Source organism: Propithecus coquereli, unplaced genomic scaffold (assembly GCF_000956105.1).
Source record: "Propithecus coquereli isolate 6110/MARCELLA unplaced genomic scaffold, Pcoq_1.0 Scaffold249, whole genome shotgun sequence".
NCBI lineage: Eukaryota > Metazoa > Chordata > Mammalia > Primates > Indriidae > Propithecus > Propithecus coquereli.
The window spans coordinates 3781189-3792884 of record NW_012148052.1 but is presented as its reverse complement, the minus strand read 5'-3'; positions in this window follow the sequence as shown (position 1 = coordinate 3792884).

Below are 11696 nucleotides of genomic sequence, written 5' to 3'. Positions count from 1 at the left end.
ACATTCTATAGTTCTCCCTTGAAACCAATCCCCACGGCTGGGCCCCATTTTCTGCCACTTACACTCATAGTCTGTTGCCCACATGAGAACAGATCTGCGAAGTATCTGGCTCTATTCTTGTCACCTAAAAGATGATGTGGCATCACAGAGCGAGGTCAGTGTTTAGAACAGACAGACCTGGGGCAAATCTTGCCTCCAGCACTTACTAGCTGTGTGAACTTGCACCAGACACTTATGCTTTCTGAGCCCTGATTTCCTCATCTGTAAAATGGGACAATGACAGTACATACCTTGTAGGGTTGTGAGGACTGAATATGCTGATATTTGAAAAGCATGTAGCACTGCGCCTAAAACGTGAGGGTTCAACGCATGATAGATGTGTTGAGTTTTATATGTCAGAACGAGGAGGCTCATGTGGAGGGCTTGGCAGGGAAACTCGGCATTGAGGAACTGAGACGAGAGCATAGGAGAGTGTATAAGAGAAGCGGGCTCTAAGCAGTAGTCCCTAGCTGGAGCCCAGGAGCTCGGGGTGGATGGAGAAGTGGTGGACGGTGGGCAGAAGCCTCTGCCAGGATTGTCTCTGGCCTGGGGGTGCTGAGAATGACTAGCAAAGAGAAGAGCAGGCAGCAGGGCTGAGGTGGCACTAAGGTCCCTGGAATCTAGGTGGCAAAGGGACAAGGTCATGGAAGGCCAGGACAGAGGCAGCAGCGCCTGCCACCGTGGAGTCCACAGGCCCACCTGCATACAGCTCAGCCCTCCTGCACTCGCAGCCAGCCCCCGCCCCGCTTCAGGAACCTCGCACCATCCCTGATCCATTCCTCCCAACTTCTCCTCCCTACCACTCCTTTCAGATCAGTTTTCAAATCATTACCTGCCTAAAAAAACATGCAAACAAACAAAAATCCCAACTCCACATCCCTTAGTTACTGCCCTATCATTTTCCTTCCCTTTACTTCATCTCCTTCTCACCCTTCAATTCACCCAGCCTGGCTTCTACCCCCCAAAGTCCCCTGAGCCTTAACAAAGGACTTGCTGTGCTTTCTGGTTCAGGCCCTCTAGTCTGCAAATGTGCAATTGGAAAGAAAGCTGGTTTTCCTGTGCAGCGGAAGAGGAATCTAGGTCCCCACAGCTGCCTTCCCTATAATTAGAAGCACTATAATGATAACCAATCCGCACTGCATTTCATGCCACGAAGAGACTTAACATGTCCCTTGCTCAGAACCCTTTAGTGGTTTCCCAGTCATACTTAGCAAAATTTCCAAACTGCTTTGTACAAGGCCTCCCAGGCTCTGGCTCCTACCTTTGTCTCCCACCAGCCTCATCTCCTCCCACTCTGCCTACTTACCCTGCATTCCTGTAGGTCCCTACTGGCTCTCCGCAAACACACAAAAGACTTACTCTTGCCACTCCTGCCTTGGTGCTTTTGCATTTGCTATTTCTTCCACCTGAAACATTCTTCCTCTTCACTGTCCAATCCTGAAGCTACTAGCCACAAGTGGCTACTCCAAATTGAGGTGCACCAGAAGTTTAAAATGCACAATAGATTTCGGGGACTTAGGTGACAAAAAAGAATTTAAATGTTTTTAATATTTATTATATTTTGAATATGTGTAGGGTTATTGTGAGGACTGACTATGCTGAGAGTTCCCATATATTAATACTTCCTGCTCCCACAAATGCCCAACCTTTCCACTGTCAACACCCCACACTGCAGTCGTGAGTTTGTTACCATCAATGAACCCACAAGGATGGACCATTATCATCCAAAGTCTATAGTTGATGTTAGGGTTCCCTCTTGGCCAGGTGCAGTGGCTCATGCCTATACTCCCAGCACTGTGGGAGGCCAAGGCACGAGGATCACTTGAGGCCAGGAGTTTGAGACCAGCCTGGGCAATAATGTGAGACCTTGTCTCTATAAAAAATAAGAAAAATTCAGCTGAGCATAGTAGTGGACACCTACACACCCAGCTACTCAGGAGGCTGAGACAGGAGGATCGCTTGAGCCCAGGCTGCAGTAAGCTATGAATCCCACCACTACACTCTAGCCTGGATGACAGAGTGAGACCCTGTCCCCAAAAAACAAAAAGAAAAACAAAACAAAAAAAAATCACATGTACTTTTCTTACTATCTGGTATTGTGCTTTTTATCTATATTAGTTCATGGTAGTCCCAGCTACTTTCAAGGCTGAGTAGGGAGGATTGCTTGAGCCCAGGAGTACAAGGTTACAGTAAGCTAGACGGAGCAAGACCTTATCTCTAAAAAAATAGAAAAAAGAAAAAGGGATCTGGCTCTGTGGCTCATGCCTGTAATCTTAATACTTTGGGAGGCTGAGGCGGGAGGATGGCTTGAGACCAGGAGTTGGAGACCAGCCTGAGCACCACAGCGAGATCCTGTCTCTATAAAAAATACAAAAATTAGTAGTTGCGTGTACCTGTAGTCCCAGCTACTCGGGAGGGTAAGGCAGGAGTATTGCTTGAACCCAGGAGTTCGAGGTTGCAGTGATCTGTGATCAGGCCACTGTACTTCAGCCTGGGTGACAGAGCAGACCTTGTCTCAAAAAAAGAGAAGAGAAAAAGGTTCACTCAGTGTTGAACATTCTATGGGTTTCGACAAACGTACAATGACACGTATCCAGCATTACAGTACCATACAGAGTAGTTTCACTGCCCTAAAAATCCTCTGTGCTCTGCCTGTTCATCCTTCTCTCCTCCTACCCTCCTGGCAACTGCGGATCTTTACTTTTGCACTTTTTTTAACATGAATTTTTTTTATTTATTTATTTTGTCTGGCTACTGCTGGCTCTGAATTAACATGAATTTTAGAAAATTTAAAATTACATGTGTGCCTCATGTTCTATTTCTATGGGACGGCACCATTCTACATGTTCACAAGGCTGCCTCTCATCCTCTGTTCAGGTTTCTGCTCAAATATCACCTCCTCAGAGAGGCTTTCCCTGCCCCTGCCTCTGATCCTGTTTAATATAGTAGCTCCCACTGTCATGCTTTTCTTTTTACTTTATTCCTCTTCCTGGCACTTATTAACTGCATTAGACAGAAAACACACAGGTAAACAAATGAGCAAGGTGATGACAAGGTGATCAAAGTTATGAAGAAAATAAAACAAGGTTTATAAGAGGGGGCTCCTTTAGATGAGTGCTCAAAGGGCCTCTTTGAAAAGGTGACTTCTAAGATGAATCCTGGATTATGAAAAAGGCACCAGTCATGCAAAGATTTTAGGGAACGGAATTCCAAGCAGCCAGAACAGCTTTGCAAAGCCCTATTGTGAGAAGGAAATGCACTTATTAGAGGAACAGAAAGAGGATCTGATTTGTTGGAATCCAGGGAGCAAGGGGTCCTGAGATTAGGTCTAGGAGGCAAGCGCCACATCATGTGGAACATTACAGACCATGGTAAGGACCATCTTAGTCTGAGTGCAAATTGGAACTGTGTGTGTGGCATGGTTTTTGTTTTAAAAGATCCACTCTTGCCTGCTGTATGGATTGAAATGGGGGAAGGAGAAACAGTGGAAAGGAGAGACCATTCAGAAGGAAGGCTAATGCAGTTGTCCAGGTGAGAGATGACAGTGGTTGGATAAAGGTGGTGACAGAAAGATAGAAGTGGATGAATTCAGGATATATTATGGAGGTAGTGTGCCAGAACTTGCTGATGGGGATGAGGGGGATGGGAGGGAGAAAAAACAAGAAGAGCTTCTAGATCTTGGACTTGAGTAACTGGGTAGATGGTCGAGCCATTTTCTGAGATGGCAAAGACTGGGAGGGGAACAGTTTTGTGAGGGGTAGGGGGCAGACATCAAGAGTCTACGTGGAACATTTTGAGTTGGAGATGCCTATTAGATGTCCAGGTGGGCGTGAGGATGTCAAGGAGGCAGTTCGATGTGAGTCTGGAGCTGGGAGGAGAGACCTGAGAGCTAGAAGTACAGATGGGACTCAACTCTGGATGTCATCAGTGTATGGGTGAAACGGATCAATTAGGAAAAGGTGGGAGGAAGACTGCTCTAGGTTGAGCTTGGAGATCTTCAAGGTCCCTCCCAGTTTGGGGATTTTGTGCTATTTCCTCTGCTTGGATAACATCACTTACACAGGGTTCCAGTCTCTACTCAGGCTCATGTTTCACCTTCAATCAGATACCTGATTCCAGAGGGTCCAGTGGAACAGTTTGGGATGGTGGGCAATAGTGGAAGGAAAAGCCAGTATGGAAGAATAAAGCTTTTCCATGAAGATAGGTAACTGAAAGAGTCTCTGTTTAGGCAAGGACCTGAAAGAGAAGGATGAAAGTTCTGGTAAAATGACCTGTCCTCAAGCTCCTTGGCCAGGGATGGGGAACCTTTTCATGTTGGAAGGCCAGATTAATTTAGCTGTAATCAAATATGGCCTCGTTCAAGAAACTTCAATTAGATATACTTAAAAGTGTACATTATTTTGTAAAAATCTAACTACCATACTTAATAATTTCAAAAAATGAAAACTATTTGTTAATTTTAAAGTTAACTAACCTTTTTTTTCAGCATATTATGGGGGTACAGATGTTTAGGTTTATGTATGTTGCCGTTGTCCCCTCTCCGCCCCCTAACTAACCTTTTGATGACTTTGTTGTGTCTGCTTTTTGTTGGAAAGCATTTGAATATTTGGTTGCTGCATGGAGGTTTGCAGTTTCAGTTGATCCTCTAGAGGAGTATCAGTCATATGTGACCTTAAGGGCTCCTTGATTTGGGTTAGGAAGGAGAATGTAGATTTGCAGCAATAAGTGGTTGAAAAGCAAGAAAGCATTTTTCGGGCATGTTGCTGAAGTCGCGGATACTCTGCTGCATTTTTCCACATTTCAATTGGATCTTTCTTAGCATCAAACAATGACTTTAAAATGTTATCTACTGAAAACTCAATCAATTCCATCTGTAGTTCTTTAGGTGTCTGGGTGATATCAACTAGATGAGGCTGAAATGTTAATTTGAGTGTGATGTCATGATTCTCAAAGTCAGTGATCCTTTCATTGTGTTCTCTCATTAATCGGTCTATAACAGCTGTGTATTTTTCAAATGATTCGCATATATCATCCTGCTCATCAATGACCTTTGCTAACCGGGAAAAATGTTTAAATGTTTATCCAAAATTTCCTTTTGAAAAAGAACTGTTTTGAAAAGAGATAACTTTTTTCGAAATGCTTGGAGTTTTTGCCCCACATCATATATAGACTTAGTTTTACCTGGCAAAGAAATGTTCAAGTTGTTTTGATTTGACATGATATCACACAGAAATGCTTCATTCCTATAGAAATCTTCTTTCAATAATTCACACTGCTGATTCTGTTCTTCATAAAATTTAACTATCTGTTCTCACAGAGATACAATTTTGGCCGTCCCTGCAAACACTTTAGAATGATACGGCAAATCCACACTGAATACCTCATTGTTCAACTTTAGCATGTTGCGAAACTGACCGTGATGCTGTGTTGCATTTGCAGGAATATAATTAACAATATTTATTTGTTGTTGATAAGTGTCAATTAAAATAGTAGCTTTAGCACAGAGATTTTGCTGATGCAAGATTCAATGAAAAGAAATGAGAGCATCTGGGTCTGTCAATACTTCTTTTTATCTGTGGAATAAACCCTTCATGTTTTCCTGTCACGGAAGGGGCATTGTCTCTGTACATACACTCACTAAATTTACCAAATTCATTCCAACTCCACATTTATCTTGAAAGTTGTTGAAGATATCTATTCCCAGTGTTCTGTCTGCAAGAGTACCCAAAGCAAGTAATTCTTCATAGCAAAGAAAATCTTCTGTTATAACCTGAATGAAGTATAAAACCTGTGCTGAGTCAGTAGTATCACTTTTTTTTTTTTTGAGACAGAGTCTCACTCTCTTGCCTGGGCTAGAGTGCTGGGGCATCAGCCTAGCTCACAGCAACCTCCTGGGCTCAAGCGATCCTCCTGCCTCAGGCTCTCGGGTAGCTGGGACTTCAGGTACACGCCATGCCCGCCTAATTTTTTCTATTTTTAGTTATTTGGCTAATTTCTTTCTATTTATAGATCCTCCTGCCTTGGCCTCCCAGAGTGCTAGGATTACAGGCGTGAGCTACTGCACCTGGCCTTTTTTTTTTTCAAGAGTCTCACTCTGTTGCCCGGGCTAGAGTGCCATGGCATCAGCCTAGCTCACAGCAACCTTAAACTCCTGGGCTCAAGCAATCCTCCTGCCTCAGCCTCCTGAGTAGCTGGGACTATAGACACACACCACCACGCCTGGGGGGGTGCAGCTAATTTTTTCTATTTTTAGTTGTCCAACTAATTTCTTTCTATTTTTAGTAGAGATGGGGTCTCATTCTTGCTGAGGCTGTTCTCAAACTACTGACCTCAAGCCATCTTCCTGCCTTGGCCTCCCAGAGTGCTCGGATTATAGGTGTAGCTACCGCGCCCGGCCCAGTAGTATCAGTTGATTCATTCAAAGCAATTGAATAATATATATTTTCCTTTTGAAGTATTGCATGAAGTTGTTCTGTTAAGTTGAAGGCTAATTCATGCTGCTGATCAGTTATGGTTCTTCTTGAAAGAGGCAGTTGTTTGTACTTTGCATTCTTGAATTCTTTCACAATTTCTATATCACTGATTGGCTTCCCTTTTTTCCCTGAGTATATAAACTACTTTATAAGTTGCTTCAGTAGCATTATTTCCAGGTCTTATTGCTGCTTGAAAGAATCGTCTTTGTTTTTGTTTTACATCTTTTAATTTCTGCAATATAACCTTTCACACCTCTTTCTCTAATTTAAAATATTTGTGGTCCTTATGAGCGTTATAATGATGATGAGCATCGAATTTCTTTAATGTTGCAGTATCTCAAAGCAAGCAAATCATCTTATCTTTAGCAGAAAGAAGATAATACTGCAATTCCCAATCCTCATTAAAAAATCTGTTTTCTTCTTTCAGCATTCTCTTGATCTTCTTTGAAATGATGGGCTGTTAAGCAGACAGAATTAAAAAATACTGTCGAGCTGTACAACTATTTACAGATTCCACTTCGAACAGAAACACAGTGCACCGCTGTCAAGAGCTGATAACAGAGTGGCGTACTCAACCCCCATAAACTCTCACCAACCAGCCTCGTCCAGTAGTGGTGCCAGTCAGCCAGGGGAAGTTAGAACAAAATCATGGGCATAGCAGCTGTCAATTTAGCCCTTATGGCTTACTTATGTTCTAATTGTGCCAGTCAATCTGGGAGGATTATTTCATTGAAACTTATTTTATTCTTTGATATTTTAAACATGTCCATTTAAAAAAATAAAATAAAAATATAAAAGATGAACAAAAATGTATTAACACAAGTAAAAGGAGTTGTTCTGTAAAATTTGGATTCAGTCAAAAGACTGTACTTAAGGACCTAGACTGTCTCATGTGGCCTTAAGGCTGCAGGTTCCCCACCTCTGTTCTTGGCAGCGTCCTTTTTTCTTTACTCTCTCCCAGCGTGCCCTGTACTTCCCCATCTCAGCACAAATCAAGCTGGAGTGTAACTTCCCTTTCACTTGTCTATCTCCCAACCTAGACTGTGAGCAGCTTGAGGACAGGGCCATGTCCACCTGATTCGTTTTTGAATTACCAGCACAAAGCCTGGTGCCTGGCACTGAGTCGAGGCTTAATTAGTGTCTGCTGAATGGATGTCATCCTCCTGGTGTGACTGGAAAGCTGTGGTCCACACAGCAGGCTGGAGGACTAGTTCAGGACTCCAAATAGTCATGGTCGTAAGAAGTTATGCTGTGCCCTTCCAAGCCCCAAAGAGGACCCTGCTTAGGCATTTTGGGGTGTGAAGTTCCAAGGCCACTTCCTTCTGGAGAGACTGAGCAGTGGCCTTCACTTGGTGAAATGGGGTACAGTGGAGGGGGTCGCTCACCAGACCTGGAGGAGGGTATGGAAGGAAACCATTTTTCAGTGCCTGCCACCTCTACCATCCTGCCAATCGTCAAGGACAAGGACCTGACTGATTCACTTCTGTGTTCCCGACAGAACCCAGAACTCTCCCCAGCACATAGCATTCCTCCATAAAAGATCGCTGAAATGAATCGAAGCCCAACAGCCCAAGGTTACTGGCCAGCTGCCAGATGCAAAAAGCTTGGCAAATCTCACCAGCAGCTCAGTCCCAGGGCAGCACTGTTGGAGCTGGAGACACAGCCCTGGGGACACAGCTGAATGTCCTAAGTCCTACATCCAGAAGCTTCCGGAAGCTCCACTCACAGCTGACAGCATGAATAATTTAGGACAGGACTGGTGGTCAGATTTGGGAAGGGCATTGATGTCGGAGAGAAAGAAAACCTTTAGATGCTCTCTCATCAGTGCGGCTATGCCTTGAGGCTTCCTAGGTGACCCAGCAGCCTCCATGAGCCCTCCCAGCTGGCCCTGTCTACTGGGACCCTGCCCACAGATCCCGGCCCCTGTGGTGAGTCCATGTCACACCCAGGCTCCCCACACTCTTCCTTTGCTTTCAGCTTGTCTTCCCCCTCTGAGTCCATGTTCCTGTCTCACCAGGGAAGGGCCCTGGCTCTCATTCCTAAATTGCAAATGATTTAGCTTCATGCCTCGGTGCCTCTTACCTCACCCCAGGAAAGATATTTTTTATTTTGATTGTTAAAAAGGATTTATTTATTTTAATTAACAAAGTTAAAATGTATACATTTATCATGGATATTTTGAAGTATGTATACCTTGTGGAATGGCTAAATAGAGCTCATTAACATGCATTATCTCACATACCTTTTTGTGTGGTGAGAACATAAAATCTACTTTTGGAGATTTTCAAGAATGCAATACATTGTTATTAACTATAGTTACCATGTTGTGCAATAGATCTCTTGAATTTATTCGTCCTATCTAACTGAAATTTTGTATCTTTTGATCAACATCTTCCCACTCCCCTCTTCCCACCCCCTGCTCATGGTAACCACCATTCCACCCTCTGCTTCTGTGAATTCAACATTTTTAGAGTCCACATATAAGTGAGATTATATGGTATTTGTCTTTCTGTGGCTTATATCACTTAACATAATGTCTTCCAGGTTCATCCGTGTTGTCACAAGTGACAGGATTTCCTTCTCCTTTTTTTTTTTTTTTTTTTCTGTGGCTTATATCACTTAACATAATGTCTTCCAGGTTCATCCGTGTTGTCACAAGTGACAGGATTTCCTTCTCCTTTTTTTTTTTTTTTTTCCGAGACAGGGTCTCACTCTGTTGCCCAGTGTAGAGTGCAGTGGCCTGTGGTAACACACCGTACCCTCCACCTCTCTGCCTCAAGCAATCCTCTCGCCTCAGCCTGGCAAGTAGCTGGAACTACAGACATGGACTACCATGCCTGCCTAATTTTTTTTTTCTTTAGAGACTGGGTCTTGCTGTGTTGCCCAGGCTGGTCTCAAACTCCTGGCGTCAAGCAGTCCTCCTGCCTCGGCCTCCCAAAGTGCTGGAATTACCGTGGTGAGCCACCATACCTGGGTCATTTCCTTCTTTTTAAAGACTGAATAGTATTCAATTGTCCACAGAAACTTTAGAATCAGGTTGCAGAATTTTCCTGGGCTGAGGCTTCTGCAGATTTCTGTGGTCCCACAATAGGGACCTGCACTTCTGGCCCAGGTGCAGTTTAGGTTACAATTGTGAACTCCTGATCTTTCTCTGAAAGTCTCGGAGGTACCTGCGGTCTAAGGAAGAGAACCCTTGTCTGAGTCATAGGACCTGGACTCTTTGCCTTGGATGCAGACAGTGGAGAGCAGTGGTTATAGCATGACATTTGGAGATAGACAGGCCTGGGTGTGAACCCTGGCTCTAACACTAGTTTGTTTTGTGGGCTTCAGTAAGTCATTTAACCTCTCAAAGTCTCTGTTTCCTTTTTTTAATTTTTTAAATTTTTAGCCACTAGACCACCAGGGAGTCTCTGTTTCTTTATTTGTAAAATAAGGATACTAAAGTCGCCTTTGCACAGAGGTTTGGGGAAGATTTAATGAGATTACATATACAAAATGCCCAGGGTATTTCCAAGCACTTAGTAGGAGTTTAGTAAATGGTGGTTCCTTTCCCTTATTTAATATGGGAGAGTACATGCAAATACAGAAACCTATCAGGTTTCAGTGGGAGGAAAGCATCCCTTCCCATTCCCATTATTCTTGCTCTGGTTCAGAGCCTCATAACCTTTGGCTGGGACCATTGCAGTAGTCTCCCAGCATAACCATCCACACCCATCTTGTACCTGTCCTTGGATTACTTTTACTGTATTACTTTTAACCTTCCTTGGCTGCTCATAACCATAAAATTTAGGCCATATTTCTCAGCTTGAAGTTCAAGAGCCTTTGTTAATTGCTGCAACACACATTTATTCTCAACCATTACAGTGAAAAAGAACACAGGATGTGGAATCTGAAGACAGAACTCCAGTCTTGAAATTGTCCACTCTCTCCCTAGATAACTTAGAGTAAATCATCTAATGTCAGTTCTACATCTATAAATTAGAGATCATAATGCTGCCTCACGGCGGGTTATGATTTACGTCTATCTATCCTACTGAACTGTAAGCCTAGTGGAGTCAGTGGGCAGGGAGCAGTTGTAACCTGCTCATCCTTGTCTTCAGTATGTAGCATGGGTCCTGGCACACCGTACACGTTCAGTACATATTTGTTGGATAAATGAATGAACAGAGTTGTGAGGATTAGATGTGGCATGATCCAGGTAAAGCACCTTGCGCGGTTCCTAGACATGCCCATATAATAGCTGTTGCTATACAGGTAACTAGCGGAATGGCTTTAGACAAATTCTGTCCCTATCTGGACAGTCACTTATCTCTTCTAGCGGATAATCGAAGGCACTCCCGGCTCTTTTCTGTAACGCTAGGCCGTGCATGCAAAAGGAACTCAATAAATGCTTTCTCAATGGCTGAAGCTTCTTTCAAGGCTGTGCCTGGCGCTGGCACAGTCCAAACAAGAATCTGAGTTCCCTCCTCGAGGCCTGGTTCCCCACTGCCCTTCACCCTGCGGGGAAGATGGGCCTCCTCCTGGTCCCGCCTACATTTAGTTCCGAAGCGCAGCGGGTAGGTGGACCCGCAGGGCGTTCTCCCAGAGCTGGAGCAGAAGCCCGAAGGGCGGGGACGGAATGTGGGTTTAGGGAAAGCGGGCAAAAGAGGGGTGGACAGAGGAATGGGTTGTTTGAGGACCCCGGCCTGGGCTGAGAGGCAGCTGGCACCTTGGGAGAGCGACTCGGGGACCGGCGGTGAGGAGCTCCAAGGGGGCGGGCTGGATTAGCGGGCCAGGGTCAGCTAACGGCCGCGGGGCCGGGGCGGAGAGGTCGCCCCAGCGGAGGGCCGGGAATGTGGAGGTGTGGTTGGCCCAGGGGACACCGGGAGGAGTTGCGGGGGCGGGGGAGGACCTAGAGGGAGGGCCCAGGGACTGCAAAAGGACAGGGGGTCAGTGCGGAGGGGGCGCGGGGCGGCGGACAGGAAGGGGCGCGCGGGGAGCGCGGCAGCACCGGGGTGGGAATGTGGAGGTGTGGTTGGCCCAGGGGACACCGGGAGGAGTTGCGGGGGCGGGGGAGGACCTAGAGGGAGGGCCCGGGGACTGCAAAAGGACAGGGGGTCAGTGCGGAGGGGGCGCGGGGCGGCGGACAGGAAGGGGCGCGCGGGGAGCGCGGCAGCACCGGGGTGGGGTGCAGGGCGTGGGGAG